A 21,662-nucleotide genomic window follows, 5' to 3' on the forward strand; every position below is an offset into this window, starting at 1 on the left:
CAATATATTATCACCTACCACTCTGCTTCAAATGAATCCAAATATATTCAGGCATATAAAGTTTCAGTGCTACAGCTAGATGGACCACTACACAGAAATGGGAAATGATGGAGAATTTGGAAAATCAAAAGTAGAAGCTTTTATTTCCAGTATTCTGGGAGGTGGGTCATAGAGGATCCTGCTGTGATTTATGTCGGAGAGTGTTTTGCCTATGTTCTCCTCTAAGATTTTTATAGTTTCTGGTCTTATGTTTAGATCTTTAATCCATTTTGAGTTTATTTTTGTGTATAGTGTTAGAAAGTGTTCTAGTTTCATTATTTTACAAGAGGTTGACCAGTTTTCCCAGCACCACTTGTTAAAGAGATTGTCTTTTCTCCATTGTATATTCTTGCCTCCTTTGTAAAGATAAGGTGTCCATAGGTGCATGGGTTTATCCCTGGGCTTTCTATTTTGTTCCATTGATCTATATTTCTGTCCTTGTGCCAGTACCATACTGTCTTGATGACTGTGGCTTTGTAGTAGAGCCTGAAGTCAGGCAGGTTGATTCCTCCAGTTCCATTCTTCTTGTTCAAGATAGCTTTGGCTATTCAAGGTTTTTTGTATTTCCATACAAATTGTGAAATTATTTGTTCTAGCTCTGTGAAAAATACCGTTGGTAGCTTGATAGGGATTGCATTGAATCTATAGATTGCTTTGGGTAGTATACCCATTTTCACTATATTGATTCTTCCAATCCCTGAACATGGTATATTTCTCCATCTGTTAGTGTCCTCTTTGATTTCTTTCACCAGTGTTTTATAGTTTTATATATATAGGTCTTTAGTTTCTTTCAGTTCAGTTCAGCTCAGTCACTCAGTCATGTCTGACTCTTTGTGACCCCATGAGTCATAGCATGCCAGGCCTCCCTGTCCATCACCAACTCCTGGAGTTCCTAAGTATTTTATTCTTTTCATTAATGGTGAATGAGATTGTTTCCTTAATTTCTCTTTCTATTTTCTCATTATTAGTACAAGCAATAAATGCTGGAGAGGATGTGGAGAAATGGGAACCCTCTTACACTGTTGGTGGGAATGCAAACTAGTACAGCCACTATGGAGAACAGTGTGGAGATTCCTTAAAAAACTGGAAATAGAACTGCTATACGACCCAACAATCCCACTGCTGGGCATACACACTGAGGAAACCAGAATTGAAAGAGACACGTGTACCCCAATGTTCATCGCAGCACTGTTTATAATAGCCAGGACATGGAAGCAACCTAGATGTCCATCAGCAGAGGAATGGATAAGAAAGCTGTGGTACATATACACAATGGAGTATTACTCAGCCATTAAAAAGAATACATTTGAATCAGTTCTAATGAGGTGGATGAAACTGGAGCCTATTATACAGAGTGAAGTAAGCCAGAAAGAAAAACACCAATACAGTATACTAATGCATATATATGGAATTTAGAAAGATGGTAACAATAACCCTGTATGCGAGACAGCAAAAGAGACACAGATGTATAGAACAGTCTTTTGGACTCTATGGGGGGTAGGGGGAATGATTTGGGAGAATGGCATTGAAACATGTATAATATCATATAAGAAACGAATTGCCAGTCCAGGTTCAATGCTTGGGGCTGGTGCACTGGGATGACCCAGAGGGATGGTATGGGGAGGGAGGTGGGAGGGGGGTTTCAGGATTGGGAACACATGTACACCCCTGGCAGATTCATGTTGATGTATAGCAAAACCAGTACAATATTGTAAAGTAATTAGCCTCTAATTAAAATAAATACATTCTAAATTAAAAAAATAAAATAATCACAATCTTGAAAAAAAAAAAAAAAGTAGAAGCATCACTCTGTAAAAGTCCACAGTACCTTTTTTTTTTTTTTTTTGTATGTCCCTTCATCAGACACGACTGAGCAACTTCACTTCACTTTCACTAACCTGTCTCTCACAGTAGACCAAGAGCATAATGAAAGCAAGCAAGGATTTGGGGGATTTTTCTTTTATATTCCTTAACACTTAGTGCAAAAATATGAAAATACATAATTCTGGCAAGGTGGTAGGTAAAAATTAAATCAATTACTTGGTTGGGAGGAATGGACATTGGAAAAGCTCCAAGGAAAACAATTTTTCAATATTTATCAAAATCCTTTAAAACATTCTTTCTCTTTTCTATAATAAATTCATTTCTTAACATCCAATCTAAAGAAATAATCAGAAATTCAAGCAAAAGTTTTGTCAAATATGGTCATCTCCTACAATAGTAAAAAACTAGAAACCATCTAAATGTCCAACAACTGAGAAGATACTGGTAAATTATAGTATGTCATATTATGTGATCTTCTAAGTAAGCATGATCAAGAGCTTTTAATGATGTAGAAAAATTGCTTATAACATGAGTTAGTTTTTCCAGTTAAGTAGAAAATAATATCAACTATGTGACTAGTAACCAGAGAAGAGGAACTAACCAAAATGCATATCTTAAAGAGGAAGACCAAAGATTCATTTTAATTCTCTTGTTGGTATTGGCGTGCCTTTTTCATGGTTTTTGGAAGAGCATGCATTATATTATGTATTATGGTCATGAAAGACACTTTAATTTTTTTAAGATTTTTTTTTGACATGAACCATTTTTAAAATCTTTATTGAGTTTGTTACTACATTGCTTCCATTTTATGTTTTGGCTGCAAGGCCTGTGGAAGCTTAGCTCCCTGACCAGGGATCAGACCCACAACCCTTGCACTGAATGGTGAAATCTTAACCACTGGACTGACAGGGAAGTTCCATGAAATACATTTTTCAAAAGATAATTTTTATTTTATTTTTTCATCAATGTTAACCTTTGTTTTGTTATGAAATGCTTTGATTCAACAAATATTACTATGTTATCTACACTGCACTAGTCAAAAAGTCATTGGGGAAACCAGTGTGACAGGAAACCATCAGACAACATGTTTGCAGTCTCTCTAACATAAAGGCCAAAAGGCATGCAAAATCATGTTAAGGGCTGATCATCTCTTGTGTGGACCATTATAACAAATTCTTACTGCATCTGTTATCTCCTACTGTACACCCTTCAGTTTATTTTTTGCACTGTGATCAGAATGCTTTGCCTAAGCACAAATGTGGTCATGCCTTCTGTTTCCTAAGCTTACTTGTTTGCCCTTTGCCTGCAGCACTGATTCTCAACCATGAATGCTCATCAGAATCCCTCTGGTGAATTTTTTTTTTTTTTTAAGTCCAATGCCACGTCTTTTCTCCTCACTGAGCTCCTCTCCCCTGGCCCTGCCAGGCTCCTGATGTAAGTGTTCTTGATTGGGGCGAAGATATCAGTTTCTTAAAGCTACCCAGAATAATACCCAGATTGTGATTATGTTTCCAGTCCCATTTCTTACCACTTCCCCCCTGAGCAGATTCTGGATTTCATGTCCTACCATCTCATAACTGTGTTTACCCGTGATTCTGTTTCACCCTGGAATGCACTTTCATCCCTTGTTCTTCTAGTCATCTTTTAAAATTTTGTTTAAATAATCCCCCACGAAGTAAACCTTCTCTGATACCTTAAGGCAGAGTTGGGTATCCCTATCTAATCTTCTCCAAAGAAGCCCCAACGTAGCCATGCCAAGAAGGATTAGGTTCTGTAGAGGGTGAACCAGTACAGAGATAGGAGGTGACAGAGGCTTTTGACATTTCAAAGCAGGACCATCACTCTAATGGAATCCTCAGTATACTGGTAAATGTCGCTATAACTGTCTTCCTCTCACACTAGACTGGGAGTGTCTTGAAGGCAAGGATTTTGTCATGTTGTATTTCTTAGCACCTGGTCCAATGTCAAGAAGTTTGCAGGTATTCAAACAATTATTTTCTGAGTAAATATAAGAAATAATCATTAATCCAGTGCATGATAAATGTCATATATATGGCACAGAACAAAATATGGTAGGGAATTGAAAGAGGCAAGTTTGCTGGGTGATGTTTTCATCTCATCACGGTATAATGGGAAGCTTTGGGCTCACACAGACTGTTGGGGATGAGTTGCTAGCTGTGTGATCAAGTTATCCAATCTTTCTAAACTTCCACTTCTCCTAGTGTAAGGGTGAAAAAACTTGATTTCACAGGGTTGTCTGGAACCCAAAATGTGCCTGGCAGATACAGGTGGTCCATGAATGTTGGCTGCTGTCTCTCTTCTTCACTGTTTACACCATAATGTTAATTCTTTCTTGACAAACTATATGCTTCTTGCAGGCAGAGACAGTATCTTACTCATTGGTGCTATTTCCTAGTATAGAACAATGAATTACACAAACCATGTGATCAATAAATAGTTTTGATTAAAGAAGAAACTATATGAGGTAGAAGGTTGGGTTGCATTTGAATATATAGGAGAATGTAGCATGATGGTAAGAGGAAGTAATGCTGAGACTGAAAAAAGGTGAAGAATAAATAAAATGTGGAAACTATAACAATCTAGGCCCAGGCCCTAGAAAAAAAGTCAACTCAGTAAACTAGATGATTGAAAAAAGATCTAACAGATCTTGTGTATTTGATGTCATACCTATGAAGTCACTATCTAATTATGAAGTTATGAAGTTTTACACTTCATGAAAAGTTATGAAGATTTACTCCCACATTTTGAAGTTTTGAAGATTTACACCCAAGTTTTCATCTAAGAGTTTCCAGTTTTCATTCTCACATGTAGACAGTTGATGGGAACTCAGTATTCTGCATGTAAATATTCATTTAATTCACTTATTGTTAGTATAGTATTTCTAACTTTAACTGTGCCTAACTTTTCCTGGTCTGAAGAATGTTTAACTGTTTTAATAGAACGAATCTTCTCTCTCACAGGATGGAAGCAGTAAAAGCATCCAACTGCACCAACTGGAGAATGGGATAAGGCACAAACACTGCTATGTCAGAGCCTCAGGTGCAGCCAATACTTAATATTATCTGTAGTATAAATTGGCCTGTTTCTCAGCCTTCCCTGCAGTTGCTTTGAGAGCCAGGATGCTGGAGTCAAATGAGTAAGTTGACTCTTTTCTCTTTATGTTATCTTTTTAAAAATTGTGTGTGGTCTGTCTTCTCTTCCTTTTGGTCTTAAGTCTTAAAGTCCATCCTGTAGTTTCAGTAAGAATTCATGAGGGAGCAAAAGTAAATATCTGTTTTTATTGTGCCATTTTTTTCTAGAAATCAGAAGAAATACATTTTATTAAATTATCTATTGTCAGAAAAAATCCAGAGATAGCAAAATTTAAACTACCACATCAATAAATAGTATGAAATAAGAGTTTATGGTACATATAAGAATAGTTAGTAAACTGGGAGCCTCCAAACATGAAAACTATGTGAACCTCGGGGGCATGAAGTTACAGGATGGACTATAAAGTGAAAATGTGGTAGTTGTTGGATATTTATAATGATGGGTTATTACAGTGGGGGTTTTCCAGACAGTAAGGGATTGGTTCACAGTGATTATCTCATATCATTTTGTGGGAAGGTGACTTCAATTTCTTTTACGATATTCAGGGGGGTTTATAAGAAATAACCTAAATTAAGTTTTCCTTATGTTCATGAAATAAGCTAGATTTTCATTTTCTTTATGTGACTTACACTGTTCTGTCCATGGCATTCTCAAGTTTGATCTCCATTTTATATTTAATTTTAACTCGGAGTAAAATCGAGCTGTGCTCTGTGAGTTTTCCCTGCTGTTGTTCAATTTAAGTAATAATTTGTGCTGATTCCTCTTACATTCTGTTATGTTTTCTGACAGTCTTGGTTTCCAAAGTTGTGAATCATTTTTTTAAAAAACTGACTTTATGGATATCTTAGTGATCGGCTGAGAGAGGTTGTCTTAGAATCTTCTTGTCAGAGATCATTCTGAACTGGAAACTATTAATTTTGTCTAGAAAACTGTGTGATGTAATTGGAGGAAAACTAGAGCTGGGGATGCTGGCCTTGGATATTATATTCCTTAAGAGAAAAAGCTTTTTACATTTCAAATAATGGCTTTTCCCATCACCTGAGACCTATATGATTATGTACAGGTCACCACACATCACAGGTGTTCTATGAATGTGCGTAGGCAGCTACTTTTCTGAAAGCTTTTCTTATAGCAAAAGTCCTTAAAAGAGATGTCTGTACATACTTTATCATGCTCACTCCCTGGGTGATAACATTTACCCCATGACTCTAAAATGTTATCACAAAGAAAATGGGTCCAAAACTTATAACTGTCTCTGACCTATTCTTTAAGCCTGGCCTCATTTACCTACCGCTTTTGATGTCTAGCAGGCATCTCAGAAAAGAAGCCTTAGTCACATCCTCCCCGTTCCTCTCCAGGTTGTTTCTGTCTCAGTGGATGACTCTGCATTTACTCTGTGTTGCTCAGGCCCAGCTTTTTTAAATTGAGTTATAATTGACATAATGCTAAATTAGTTTCTGGTGTGCAACTATAATGATTAAATGTATATACTGTGAAGCGATTGTGAAGCAGTCACCACAACAAGTCTAGTAAACATCCATCATCATACATAACAAATGAGCCTCTTTCTCATAAAATCTGGGCCCTTTTCAAACAGCATCATCTGTCCCAGGCCCTAGGGACAGATGAATTGTTTCTCATTCACCACAGCCCCATTAGTCTCATGGGCATGAGCCCTATTGGTTTACAAGCTAGATGTTTTGGGGCTTCACCTCTCAGGGGAAGGTCCTAAAAGTTGAGGTGCTTAATGTGTGGGATGAAGCCGTTTGTCCTCAGGTAGAAGCTTCAGGTTTGAGTTCCTTCCTGACTCTGCCTGGCAATGCTGGGTGGTGGCGGTTTTGGTGAGATTAAGGTCTCAGCCTTTTCTAACTACTTCCATGTATTTGAGCTTTTTTCTCTTTGGCCAGATATGGATTTGCTCTGTGAATTTCTTAGATTTTCTCCCCCGCTCCATAGGATAGTTTTCCTTATGTAACTGTACATTTAGTGTAACTATGGGAAGAGGTGAGTTCGAGACCTCTTTACCTCACCATCTTGAGCCAGAACCTAAGGTACTCATTATATAAAGATAGTTTAATAATGGTTTCCTGTCATATGTGTTTGCTGCTTGAGTGTGGGACTCTGCCATGATTATTCCTGATCCACTTCTAAAACCATAGACTGATTTTTGTGTATTCAGATGGGTAAAAGTTAACCTGACACATGTCAGATTATTGTGTTATGGTTTTAAATTTGTATTTCCTTGATTAGTAATATTGAGCATCTTTTCATGTACCTCTCAGCCATCTGTGTGCCTTCTTTGGAAAAAATGTCTGTTCAGATAGTCTCATTTTTTAAATTGGCTTGTGTTTTCTGTTGAGCTGTATGCATTCTTTATATACCAGAAACACTTCTTGTAAGTGCTGTGACTATGAGGTTTCTCAGGAAGCCCCATGAGCCGTGCTTGGTCCTGGTACTTTCCACTTCCCATCATGGATGGTTCTCGCAACACATCCAGTTTACTCAGTGTTCTGTGGGCCTCTGCTTTGAATGGGATGTCACCGGAGAGCCTGTCACAGGCACTCTCTTCTTCCCACCCTACAAGGAGCAGGTAATGTGTTACAATAAATTCTACTGTTAGCCAATGGTAAAGCAAAAATGATTTTCTCATCCTTAAAAGGGAAGCCATCTGGATGGAGAAGGAAGGGAAGGACTCCCTTCCTCACGGAGCCTGGAACCCACTGCACTGAGGGCCCATAAGAGAAGCCCTGATGTGTCACTCGCCTCCCACACATCCCCAAATGGTTTTCTTAAATTTGCAAAGCAGACGTCTTTCATTTTCTTTTCCAAGAAATTAAGTTTTAAAGGTCAACGATATTGGAGAGAATTTAAGGGTTCTTGAGTAGCTGCTTCTTGAAAGAAGAAAAGCAGTCTTACATTTTTGTCTTTGGAAATACATTTCTTGTCTTTTCTTATGTCTTCTGTATCTCAGATGCTTGACTTCTGAGCAAACCTAAGGCTAATAGGGGCCAGGTTAGTTCAACATTAGAGTGTGTGGAAATACTTCTACTTTCTTATAGTACTGATATTTTTCCGCAAATGCTATAAATTTCTAATAGAGAAGAAAAAAGCAACAGGAGAAAGATTACCTAGTAAAACTTCAATTAATTTTATAAAATTCCTTTTTGGTAAGACTTGCTGGTATAATTGCTGTTTGAGAAATTTAGGAAGAGGGTCAGAATTGAAAACATAAATAAATATTTCAGTAGAGTCCAAGGTAACTAATCTGTATTCCTTAGCTCTGTGAAGCCAGATTAAAGCAAAGCCTGGAGTTGACATAATTAATCCAGAACTTTGAGATACCACTGTCGAATATTGATCACATTTTTCCAGAAAAATTCAGATTGTCTCATCACCAAAAATACTAGAATGCCAAGCTAGCAATAATGCAAAGTCCAGACTACTTTCTCACTTTACTTCAAATCTTAAATAAACCCAACTCTCACTACAATCACTCTCTGCTCAGCCTCACACCCGCCTGAGAACTTTGTGACTTGAACTCTCTCTCAGTCACTGTGAAGCCCACAAGGACACAGATTTAGACACATGACCAATGCTTCCCTAAATTGCCCATCAAGAGTCTCACCCTAGAAAACCCAGAACTTCGAGGATGAGAGAACTGAAGTCCCCACCCTCCCCCCAACCAAAGATAAGGGGAAGCAGAGAATCTGAGTTCATTGAGGCAAGTTGAGAGGAGCAGCCCTTCCTATCATATCCCTGGCTCACAACCCCAAGAAAGGCAATCACTGCTGTGAACCAAACTCTTGAAATTTTATTGGCCACTATGGTAATCGGTTGAACTTTGCAAATAAAGGGGTAAAAAATTCAGTATATGTGAGGGCGATCTCTCTTCCCTATTTTTTTAATGCAATTACTAAAAGAATAATGAGGGGGAAAAAAAGGACAGAGGGAGTTGTTTTTCCCTTGAGTAGCCGAGTTATTCTATTGTATATCTTTCTTTCCTCCCTCTTCTCTCCTCCCCACCCTCCCCTACACTCTTTGACTCCCATATTACCTCCAAAATAGAATGGCTCTCCGAGGTTTGCTCTGGACAGGAATGCTCTGTCTTGTTTGCGTTCCCTCCCTGTTTGTCTGTTTTTATTTTGAGAAGGCTAACAAGTTAACCTGTGCCAATCTGTTTCACTAGGGAATTGCTTTGAGATTTTAAGATGGAGTGCCAGCTTGGAATAAAAACATTCTGTGAATACTTCTCCCCATGGTTATTTTTCTCTTGAGAACCTCAGTTACAAGTGTTAGTTGATCTAGAACAAGTCTAAATAGTGTAACAGTTTTAATTTTAGCTTTCACATAATTATATTTATATATGACTCTTGTTTGAACTATCTTTAATTTGCTATAGTTTATAAATATTAGCCCAATGTACCAATATCCTTTGACTCTCTCATATGAACATAATACTGAATTAGGTTTGAGAGAATATGAAATAATCCTGTGTCTAATGAAAAGATGACCTAGTTTGGAAGATTAAACACATAGATCAGTAAATAAGACACAATAGTAATCATAACCACCATGAGGGTAGAAAACAAAATCTGAAAACATTAGTCATCTGAGGAAGAGAGTTTTTTTTTCCATGTAGGATTGTTAAGTTTTCATAAAGAGGGTGGACTTAGCACAGAATCTTGATGAACTAATGAAATGCCAGTAGCAAAGTTTATACCAATGGTTAGTCCTGATGATGAGAATGACAGGAACGGCAGGAGAAATTGGAAAATAATACATATGCTCAAACTTGAATCTGTCAATACTACCTCTGGAGTATTCTCAGCTTAACATATAATGGACTGTGCCCTGTCCAGACCCTTCACTGGCTCCTTGATGCTTGTGGAATAAACGGAACGTGATTTCATGTGACTCCCCAGACCCTTCATGCCTGGGAGTCTGCCTCTGCCCCAGAGTAGTGTTTTGTCATAAATGGCAGCCCACTCCAGTATCGTTGCCTGGAGAATCCCATGGACAGAGGAGCCTGGCAAGCTACAGTCCTTGGGGTTGCAAGAGTCAGACACGACTTAGTGACTAAAGAGAGAGAGACGTGAAGAGTAAGTGGTGCTACTGGATGAGAAGCTGAAGAAAATTTTTAAATGTGAAAACTGATGTAAAGTAAATGTAATACAAGGAATGGGAATTGCACTTGACTTTACCCTGAGTGACTCAGAAAATGGTGGTAGTCATTTATAAAGCAAACTGGAAGAAAGACAGTTGAATCAGGAAAAAGGATCATTTTGCATTTCTATTTGAGGAACTTACAAAATTACCAGGTAAAAACTTCTCTCATGTGGTTGATAGTTGGGGCCCAGAACTCTGCAGAGTAAAAGTAGATTTTAAAATTGAATTTTGATAATGTTAGGCATAATGGTAAAAGAGGAATCCACACAAATTATTAACATTGACAAAATTATGGAGAAAGTAGTGCCAGATATCCTTTGGACATTTTATAATGTGAACAGTTCAGTTCAGTACCTCAGTCGTGTCCGACTCTTTGCGACCCCATGAATTGCAGCACGCCAGACCTCCCTGTCCATCACCAACTGCCCTGGAGTTTACTCAAACTCATGTCAATCAAGTTGGTGATGCCATCCAGCCATCTCATCCTCTGTCGTCCCCTTCTCCTCCTGCCCCCAATCCCTCCCAGCATCAAGGTCTTTTCCAATGAGTCATCTCTTCGCATGAGGTGGCTGAAGTATTGGAGTTTCAGCTTCAGCATCAGTCTTTCCAGTAAACACCTGGGACTGGTCTCCTTTAGGATGGGCTGGCTGGATCTCCTTGCAGCCCAGGGGACTCTCAAGAGTCTTCTCCAACATCACAGTTCAAAAGCATCAGTTCTTCAGCGCTCAGCTTTCTTCACAGTCTAACTCTCACATCCATACATGACCACTGAAAAAACCATAGCCTTGACTAGATGGACCTTTGTTGGCAAAGTAATATCTCTGCTTTTCAATATGCTATCTAGGTTGGGCATAACTTTCCTTCCAAGGAGTAAGCATCTTTGAATTTCATGGCTGCAGTCACCATCTTCAGTGATTTTGGAGCCCCCCAAAATAAAGTCTGACACTGTCTCCACTGTTTTCCCATCTATTTCCCATGAAGTGATGGGACCAGATGCCATGATCTTATTTTTCTGAATGTTGGGCTTTAAGCAAACTTTTTCACTCTCCTCTTTCAGTTTCATCAAGAGGCTTTTTAGTTCCTCTTCACTTTCTGCCATAAGGGTGGTGTCATCTGCATATCTGAGGTTATGATATTTCTCCTAGCAATATTGATTCCAGCTTGTGCTTTTTCCAGCCCAGTGTTTCTCATGATGTACTCTGCATATAAGTTAAATAAGCAGAGTAATAATATACAGCCTTGATGTACTCCTTTTCCTATTTGGAACCAGTCTGTTGTTCCATGTCCAACAGTTAGTAGGTGGGTATAAGAGGCAGCCAGAAAGAGGCTCCTTATCAGAGAATATGGCTCTAACAAGCCTCTTCAAACTAGAATTGTATACACACACACATGCCGCTACACACATTCTTATTATACAGCACACCTATTCCACTTTCCATTTCCCTATCCTGCTTGATTCTTCATAGCACTTTCCGCCATCACTTATTTATTCTTAATGTTTATGATAAATATCTCCCCCTCATGAAAATAGGGAATTTATTTCAATTTTGCTGTATTTCTTCTCCATATGGAGGGATTTAAATAGGGCTTGTTGAAATAGATGAATATAAAATAAAGGTACAAACTCACACGGTGCTTAGACATTTTGTTACAATAGTGAGCATTTAATATTTGGAAATGGAGAAAAATAAATGATGCACTTTGGATTCTGGAAGGAGGAATTCTTAGGAATTTTCAGACCCATTGCTAAAAGATGGGTCTAAGAAACCCAATTAAGTTAAGAGGCAATAGTCTAGAAGGGGTTATAGTCTCATAGAAAAAGGAGAGTGAGGGATCTGAGAATGCAGGGAAAGGAGGCAACTAGTGTTTTGCAAGCATCAAAATGGGAAAGGAATCATGATGGAGATTGCAGTTAGCGACAAGGAATTTCAAATTCTAGGTCCTGTCTTAGTTCCTTTTTCCTCTCTCCAGTGATTTATTTTCTATCCACCCCTGTGACTTCAGTTGTCATCCAGATGAAATATATTGAGTGTCTAGCTCTAAAGAATTCAGTGAAATTTAGCTATCACCTTTTCAGTATTATGATTTGTTTTATATGCAAAGGCCTCCCACGCAAGTTTTCTGAAGTCCTTAGATAGCTCCAGATTTATCATTCCAATGCTGACCTCAGGCATCTCAGACTTAACTTGTTCAAAACAGAATTTATCAGTCCTTCTTCAAGGAAAAGCTTTTGTACTTTTCCTTTGCTGCAGTAAAGTGTATTGTAAATCCAGTCTCACATGTTAAAACAAAGTCATCAATTACCGTTTCCTTTTGGTCACGGTCCCATCCAGTCACCATGTCCTGCTAATTCCTATTCAGAAATATGCTTAAAAGCTGATGTCCACTCATCCTGCTACCTCTTTATCTTTAGCATAGGTAAAGAGGTAGCAATTACTCCCTTAAGCTATTAGAGGAGCCTTCTGTTCTACTCTTCAGCTGTTTGTATCTAGACTGTTGTCTACACTGTTGCCATTGCTATTTTTTCCAAAACTACAATCATGCCACCAACATTGAACATATCTCTTGGTTCCTAATTCACCTCAGGATCCAGCTGTCCATTCTTTTACTAGGTACTGCACATTGCACTGAAGCATGAGTTAGCATGCTGGGTAAGACAGTTGAAATCTACCGTTCTCTCCTGGCTCCCATCGCTTCATGATCATATACGTGGCACTTGACCGCCATGTTCATTTTTCCTTCCATACTGGGTTATTACCATCTAGGAGTATTCCAGGCTTTTTCACAGTTTCCTGTTTCTGTCCATACTGATCCCATAATCTAGGAAATCATACCTCAGTTCAGCTCAGTCGCTCAGCCATGTCCGACTCCTTGTGATCCCATGGACTGCAGCATGCCAGGCTCCCTGTCAATTGCCAGTTCCTGGAGTTTACCCAAACTCATGTCCATTGAGTTGGTGATGCCATCCAACCATCTCATCCTCTGTTGTCCCCTTCTCCTCTTGCCCTCAATCTTTCTCAGCATCAAGGTCTTTTCAAATGACCTTTGCATCAGGTGGCCAAAGTATTGGCGACATTCACTCTTGCCATCTCCTGTTCGACCACTTCCAATTTGTCTTGATTCATGAACCTAACATTCCACGTTCCTATGCAATATTTGCTCTTTACAGCATCAGACCTTGCTTCCATCACCAGTCAGAACATCCACAACTGGGTGTTGTTTTTGCTTTGGGTCTGTCTCTTCATTCTTTCTGGAATTTTTTCTCCACTGATCTCCAGTAGCATATTGGGCACCTACTGACCTGGGGAGTTCATCTTTCAGTGTCCTATCTTTTTGCCTTTTCATACTGTTCATGGGGTCCTCAAGGCAAGAATACTGAAATAATACCTACCAACCCTCAAATGATAAACCTCCCAAATGCCTTTCCTTCTCTGAAACATGTGTATGTCCATGGCCAAAATATTTCCTCTTACCTGTCCTAAGACTCTGCTTACATTATTATATTATGAATATTATTACAGTATTTATGTTTATTTTTTTCTTTTCCATTTCTTGTTACTTCCTGTGAAAGTCTAAAGCATAATACAATGCTTGGCACTTTCTATACACGGAATGAGTGTGAAGCATGTTCTGCCAGGCCTTTGAGTATTATGGAGACGGGACGAAGTACAAGCACAGATTTTGGAGGGAAACAAACTTAACTAGAATTTTTAAGTCAAAAATTTCAATACATTGCTCAGGTGCTGCATTACAGATAAACTAGTATTTACAAAAAAAAATTTTTGTTGTTGTAGAACATGAGCAAGCATTTAATATCCTTTATAAAAGAAACTTACTATAATGGAAAACTTTAAGCAATACTTGGAATCAAAGAGAATAATGTTATGAACCTCCTATTACCAGTATGTCTAATCTTCTCATCTATACCCTGTTTTCCTCCTCTCCTTATGAACTATTCTGATGCAAATCCTAAACTTCATCACCTTTAATCCATTAATAACTTATTATGTATACATAACTTATTATGTATCACTGAAAGATAAATGTTCTCTCTTTTTATAAGACCTTACAATGTCTCAGATTTCTTAATGTTATCATTCAGTTCAAATTTTCCCAATTATTTCTAAATGAGCAAGTGCTTTTTAAACAGCTAGCTTGTATGAGCTATATTCATATGAACAGATATTAATGTGCCTATGAATAACATGAGAATCATGTTAAAATGCAGATTCTGAGTCAGTAGGTCTAGGTCAAGGCCTGAGAGTCTGTATTTCTAACAAGCTTCCTCCTATCTAGTGCCAGAGCTGTGTAGGCCACACTTAGAGATGTGATTGTAGAGCATCTCACATTTAGGATGTTTCTAATTTCATCTTCATGATGTCATTTGCCATGTTCCTCTGTACTTCGTGATATCATGTAAACTCAGTTATATCTAGAATTGTAGTTCTCAAACTTGGTTACACAACAGCATCACCAAGGAACTTAACAAAATCTTCATGTCCAAGTCATCTCCAGACAAGATACTCAGAATAAAAGTCTTTGATTCTTTTATTGACCAGGTTTTAGAACAGTGAGTTATCTCCCAATCATCTTCCAAAAGATTTTATTTGAATATACTTTAAATATATTAATATATCTGTATCTATACGTTTAGATGTACATATAAAGCCTGAATTCTTAGTGGAAGAAGTATATATTCTGTAATATATATTGTATATTGATGTATTGATGAATCATTTATGTGTAAAATAGGTTGCTTCTGGTGGTGGGTTTTCCTTTTTGTTGTTCTGTGTCCTGTCAGGAACAGTAAAAGCATAGGAGTCTTGGTGAAAATGTGCCATCAGTAGCAGAAAGTACATTTTAAGACTTGGCCCTGACATCTCTGCCAAGGTCTGACCTTCCCAAGCCTGGCCTTCTGCCTCTCCAGCTGCAAGCGTGGTCGTCCCCACTGAATCCCTGGGGCCTGTGCACGGCTGCGCAGGTGTGCCTCTCCACTGTGACCTGCAGGATAAGGAAATTATTTTCCATGTGCCTGAAGCTCTCCTCGCCCCTCTCCCCTGTTAGGCTAAGTTTACACTTCTATCAGGGACAGAAAATTTTTCTTCTAAAATAATGCTGTTTTCAGTTCTGTAAAATTCTTTGAGGCAAGAAAATAGAGGGACTTGATCGCTGGCAGGAAATAGAGAAATTGGCAAATGTGGAGAACAAAATTAACTACTTTTTATTCTGTCATTTATTGTCATTGATGCGTCTTGTTTACTTTTTCGCTTTCTTAATAAAGCTGTAAAAAGTATTTACATTATAAACCCAGCATTAAGCTTAACCTTGTAGAAAAACAACTAGAAATTTTCTGGATGTGGATGGCTAAACATATGTGTAAACCACTGAAGATTTACAGTTAATCTGAAAACTCAGAGACATTTTCTTATGTGCATTTGTCCATAGAAGGGTTAAAAATTTTAATCTACAATCTGTCTACTACTCAGAGGTAGTATTTAAGCAATGTGCTTCAAATGAAAATCATCTCCTCAAACATAACAACTGATTTCAAGTGGGTTTTTTGTAACTGTTTTTCTACAGAATGGAATTTTAAGCATAAAACCTATGGAGTGGGGTGCCATTGCCTTATCCACTATTCAAGATCAGGGTACTTTTGAAATTTCATGTAAACTAGCTCTCATTTTTCAAACTCAGAAGCTTAAAATACAATGAAAGCTAAAAATATTGCCAGAGAATGAAATACACTATATGGTTGTCTGGAGGCTAAATTTTGTTTTCAACTGCTCTTGTTGATTTATATCTATTATACTCTCACCATGATGTCATGAAATACATTGTGAGGAGTGGGTACTTTAATAAAAGTTTAAGTGGTTTTATAATTATGATTAGACTAACACTTCATAAATTACAAAATATATTGAATGTATATATGCTTATACACCAACTCAAAAACTCATTCATTCCTTACAATACCCCTGGGAGACAAGTACTATTATTATGATACTTTTTTTGAGATAGAAACTGAGGCTCAGAAGAATAAAGGCTCATGGCTGGAAGTCAATCTTTTGGAAACTAGAGCTCAGGTTTTCTGATTGCAGATTTTGGTATGCTTTTTTTATGCATAGACTAGATCCAGATGAGGTCTGACTGAGAGGCGTAACTAGGTTTAGGACTAGTCATGTACTGATTAAATAATCAAGTGATTTGCTAATGATGTATAATATATATAATGTACATTTAAGATAATGACATTTAACAAATTAAAGTATCTTTACTTCTTTAATCTTATTTTAGCCTTCCAAGAAATCTGAGTTAACAACTTTAACACCCAACTGACGGATGAATAAACAGAGGTCTAATGAAGTTATGGAACTCATTCAAAATTGTTAATTTACATTGTGACAAAGCCAGAAAAAGACTCATTCTTTCTGAGGTTTCAAAGGAACTCTTTCCACTGGAACCTCTTCATTTGCAAATACTTATCTAGCCTAAAATTTACCGACAAGTTCTGAGCTAGTGACTTGCAATTTTCTTTGGACTACAGAGCTGTTTAAACTTCTATGGGGGAAAAATGCATATAAAAAAAGTAAAATTTTTCTTCTAAAAAGGAAAAAACCCAAAATCTTACATATATTTGTAATTTGTAATAATACAAATTTGCCACACTGTTTTATGTGTACTGCTACCCTATTCATTGATTTAACACTATAGCCCAATATTTAGCCATAAAGCAAATGATGAAATAAACATTTGGTGCAAATGAGAACTGACATCATTTGTTTCCAAAGGTAGGGATGTTGACCTGCTTACAAATTACCCTCTGAGAAACATCTTACATCATTAAGACTTGTTATACTTCCAGAATTTTCTCTCAGATGGATTTTGCACAGAGAAATTGAACATACTGTGCAGTTGAGTCCCCAGGGCCTCATGAGCCACACAGCTGTGAAAAGCTCTTCTCTTGAAGTGAATTGGGCTGAAGTAGAAAGGTTTATTTAGGCTCTTCTATGAGATAATTCAGGAGGCAAGTAGTTTCCGGCCCAATTATTACCAGCTGAGTTCAGATATCTGTCTTGATACCTCCATGTAAGGGAAGACTATTTGGATATCTGATGCTTAATGGAAATTGGGGAGGAGGGCTCTGATATTTAAAAAGAAAAATACTCATCTAGGTCTCACACTAAGCTTTTAGGCACTTTTGCTCTGATAGAAGGAAGAAACTCCATTGCTCAGAGTGACACCAAGGATTCAGTGTGAATCAAATGTGTGTTGATGATTCTAAAAGTCTGCTGGAAGCTTTAGACAGTCCATCAGCAAGCTAGCCATGTGACCAACCAGAGTTGACTTCAGAACTGCCAGTTTCCCAAACAGGGAAGGCTTCCAAAGGGCCATATGCCACTAGAAACGTCTGTCACAATTTAGCATCTGAATGTAACGCTTGCTTTCCAGCTTAAGGAAATGGCAAAATGCTTTTGCTTCCTACTGGAATTCTCTCTGCATTCAATTAAATTATGTTATTTAGTGGCCAGTGGGTACAATGACTAGTTATATATATAAAAAATTATGTCACTAGAAAACAAGATCCTAAACTTCAGCACATAACTTTGTTGAAACAGAGCAGTGTTACGGTATTTACTTGCTCTAAACCTTCCCAGTCCCCTCAAAGTCTTAATTCTTAAATAGTGAAACCCAGGCATAAAAAGATACTAAAATATCATGCATATAGGTACAAAATACAAATCTCTGTGCTTCCAGGGCTGTTTGCATGTTAACAGAGACCAAGAAACCATAAGTGAAAATAATGACACTCGAGGGAATTACCTTCAGGCACCAGTGAGCAGGAGAGAGAAGTATATTTTAGGGCCCCTGGGCCCTGTTCACCCAGAAATCATACCATCAACAGATGACTTAATCCAGCTTTATGTAAGTTTGGTTCCTAGATTGGGACTACTAGGTCTGAATGCCTACAAAGAAATAATAATAATATGATAGAAAAAGACAATCAGGAGGTATAGATTACTTTCTGATAAATGACAAGCCTTATGAATTAAAATGGCCTTCTTGGCTGACAAAGCTGAGCACTCAGTGGTCACAGTAGTCTATCCCAGAGGTATGTGTGTCTGTCACAAAAGGAACATTTCTTTTTTTTTTTTTTTTTTTGAGTGGAAAGTGAACATATTAACTATTGCTACAGTGGAAAGTGCTATGAGCATGAAATGTAGGGCAAAAGTATAAAAAACAAAAAGTAATAAAATGTAAGGCATTAATATAACTAAAAGAAATAATTAAAGGAAAAATTGAAATAATTTTTTAAAGTTCCTAGCTATTCTAATGCATGTTTCTATTGTTAGGAAAGGGGAGAAAGTTGTTTGTGATCTTCATATTTAAGGATGTTTCCTGACCCACTCTCAGTGAGATATAGATGTTACATTGTAAAATTATCCCCTGCCAAAAACTGAACAAACCTCACATTGTTAACCAAAATACCTTGTAATCTGCTGCCAAATAGTGACAGAGACAGACAGAAACACCTGCAAAGCAATTTCTCCATGCATAAGTCAAGTTTTTGTTTAAGGATCAAGCCTGTTGATTGAATTCTATTTCATAATACATTCAATTGACTACCATTGAGATATATTCACTATGCAAATAAAACTGGGGGAAAAGAGGAATTTTTAGGATAGCTAGAAAAAGTACTTGGGAGCAAGGATTAGGAATAGAATTTCACTGAACAGAGTAAATAAAGAGTTGGAATACTCAGAGGTTTTCCAGTGCTATGTGATATTTTTCTTCCTAACTAGTTCTCTGCAATATTATTATTTGCATAGGTAAATAGTAGACCATATTTAAATGTAAAATGTTACTAAATTAAGTCATATTTTTAAGCCTTGATAATACAGTATTAATGTTGTGGAGGAGAAACTCCACTCCATTTTTCCAATGTGCTTTTGCTGCTAAGTCACTTCAGTCAGGTCTGACTTGTGTGACCCCATAGATGGCAGCCCACCAGGCTCCCCTGTCCCTGGGATTCTCCAGGCAAGAACACTGGAGTGGGTTGCCATTTCCTTCTCCAAGGCATGAAAGTGAAAAGTGAAAGTCAAGTCGCTCAGTAGTGTCCGACTCTTAGCGACCCCATGGACTGCAGCCTACCAGGCTCCTCCGTCCATGGGGTTTTCCAGGCAAGAGGACTGGAGTGGGGTGCCATTGCCTTCTCTGCCAATGTGCTTTTAGGAAAGCTGAAATATATGGCACCATTAGGAATTATGGCAATATACTTCATGCAGGTTGAACAAAATGTATTTGAACCTAAGGAAAAAGATATACTGGGAACCTGTATCACATTAGCTAAGATGAAATGCTCCAATTTTTACCTCCATACACATCTAAAATTGGGGGTAAACTTTAGGCCTCCGTTAAATAACCTAATTGGTTAACACAATTACAGACATAGCTCATGTTCTGTTGCTCATGCCAGACTCTTAAGGGAGTAATAAAATTAGTTTAAGACAGAGGGATAAAAGGCGTTCTGAAGGTTAATGAAGCCAAGGGTAGCAAAAAAGGAAGATGTCAGTTCTGGCACACCAGCTGTGTATTTCAAGTACATGAGCAGCTGCCTCCTGTCTGTCAGCCTAGGACTATTAAATTTGTCAAAGCAACAGCACCTAATGGAGCTTTAGTTTTTTTTCTCCAATAGAAGGACCATTTCTTTGAAAAATTTTGTTTTTTTTAAAGAATTTTTTTAATCTAATTTTATTTATTTTAATTAGAGGCTAATTACTTTACAGTATTGTATTGGTTTTGCCATACATCAGCATGAATCCGCCACGGGTGTACACGTGTTCCCAATCCTGAGAATTCTTAAGTTCATGGAAAACTCATACTTTTAAAGACCTAGTTTCCTTTATACATCCTACACTTAGACCTTCTGTTTACTGCTATCATCAAGTCTGATTATAAAATCCTGAACAAATCTGAGTATAGATGTTTGGGAAAAACCCATTTACAGTGCCAACTATAAGGGACTACTCAAGTATAGAAGATGCAAAAGCCCAGCATGAACAGACTGTGAGATCCCTGAGGGCTGAGAAAGACAGCATAGCCAGGAGAATCACAAAGTCAACGAGTAAACCAGATACAGCCACAGAGGAAGAGCTGGGAATTGGGAACCAGGTACCTGAGCTCCCTTTACCAAACAGAAACAAGTCCCATTGACACTGGCCCATGATCCTGTTCCCTTCAACACTGGTACTAATATGCTAGGATAGATTGGCTGTCTTTGCAATTATTACCCTCTATTACTGACTAGCTGATAAAAATTCCAATATAGATTCTATATTGTTGGATATAAATTGCAACTTCCCTGGTGGCTCAGTCAGTAAAAAGTGCCTGAAGTGCAGGAGACCTGAGTTCAATCCCTGGGTTGGGAAGGTCCCCTGGAGAAGGAAATAGCGACCCACTCCAATATTCTTGCCTGGGAAATCCCATGGACAGAGGAACCTGGTGGGCTACAATCCATGGGGTCACACGTGTCCGTCATGACTGAGAAATAAACCCAAACCTATTGTTTAAAGTAAGCAGTATCTTTGTAATAGAGAAATTCTGAGATACTAGAGGCTTAGGCTAATGGCAACAGTGGAATTAGCTATCTGTCCAGCAAAAATGTTGATTCTCTTTTGTTGGAGTAGAGTTTTTTCTGGAAAGCAACAGTCCAGCTGAGAGTTTGATTTTTATAGCTACACAGAATGGAGGAAAGAGGCATCTGACTGACTGCAGACCAATGCTGGTTGAAGTGTCTTCTCCCACTTCTGGACGCATCCCCTAGATAGGGGGCCACCTCCCATAAGCACTTTTTCTCTCTTCCCTTCTCAGCAACTTGTTAAGATCCAGGGAAAATGGAAACCATGTATAGAAGATGGCAAACTTTTTTCAGCTGAATTTCTGGGTAGCCACCTGCAACATTCAAGATTTGCTGACTTTGCAAACTGACCAGTGCTTGATCTCTTTCAATCTAATGCTTGCTAAAGTGTCTCTCCTATTTTCATCCTTTCTCCTAAGAGCTATGGCAAGCTTTCCAAATCATTATGTGTGACAGTTTAATATAACATTTTGTCCCTGGCACAGGGAGCAACAGCTTTCCCACTATACAACTACCATGCCAGGGCCACTTTAGTTTGTGGTTTTTGTCTTTTAAATGATAATACATCATTTCTTTTTGGGGGATGCTAGTTCTAAAAGGTCTTGTACATCTTCATAGAATCATTCAGCTTCTTCAGCATTACTGGTTGGGGCATAGACTTGGATTACTGTGATATTGAATGGTTTGCCTTGGAAATGAACAGAAATCATTCTGTTGTTTTTAAGATTGCATCCAAGTACTGCGTATCAGACTTTTTTTTTTACTATGAGGGCTGCTCCATTTCTTCTAAGGGCTTCTTGCCCACAATAGTAGATACAATGGTCATCTGAGTTAAATTCACCCATTTCAGTCCATTTTAGTTCACTGAGTTCTAAAATGTCAA

The 21,662-nt window shown here is 38.0% G+C and overlaps 1 long non-coding RNA gene across 1 annotated transcript in view; it reads left to right on the forward strand.

Annotated features, from left to right (window-relative positions):
- The window catches only part of LOC133247152 (uncharacterized), a 306,379-nt gene that overhangs the window by 92,045 nt on the left and 192,672 nt on the right, over positions 1–21,662 (forward strand). Inside the window, exon 3 of the long non-coding RNA XR_009736279.1 lies at positions 4,845–5,020. This is a non-coding gene — a long non-coding RNA (uncharacterized LOC133247152). The remainder of the gene's footprint in view (positions 1–4,844; positions 5,021–21,662) is intronic.

This window comes from Bos javanicus, chromosome 5 (assembly GCF_032452875.1).
Source record: "Bos javanicus breed banteng chromosome 5, ARS-OSU_banteng_1.0, whole genome shotgun sequence".
NCBI classification, from domain to species: Eukaryota; Metazoa; Chordata; class Mammalia; order Artiodactyla; family Bovidae; genus Bos; species Bos javanicus.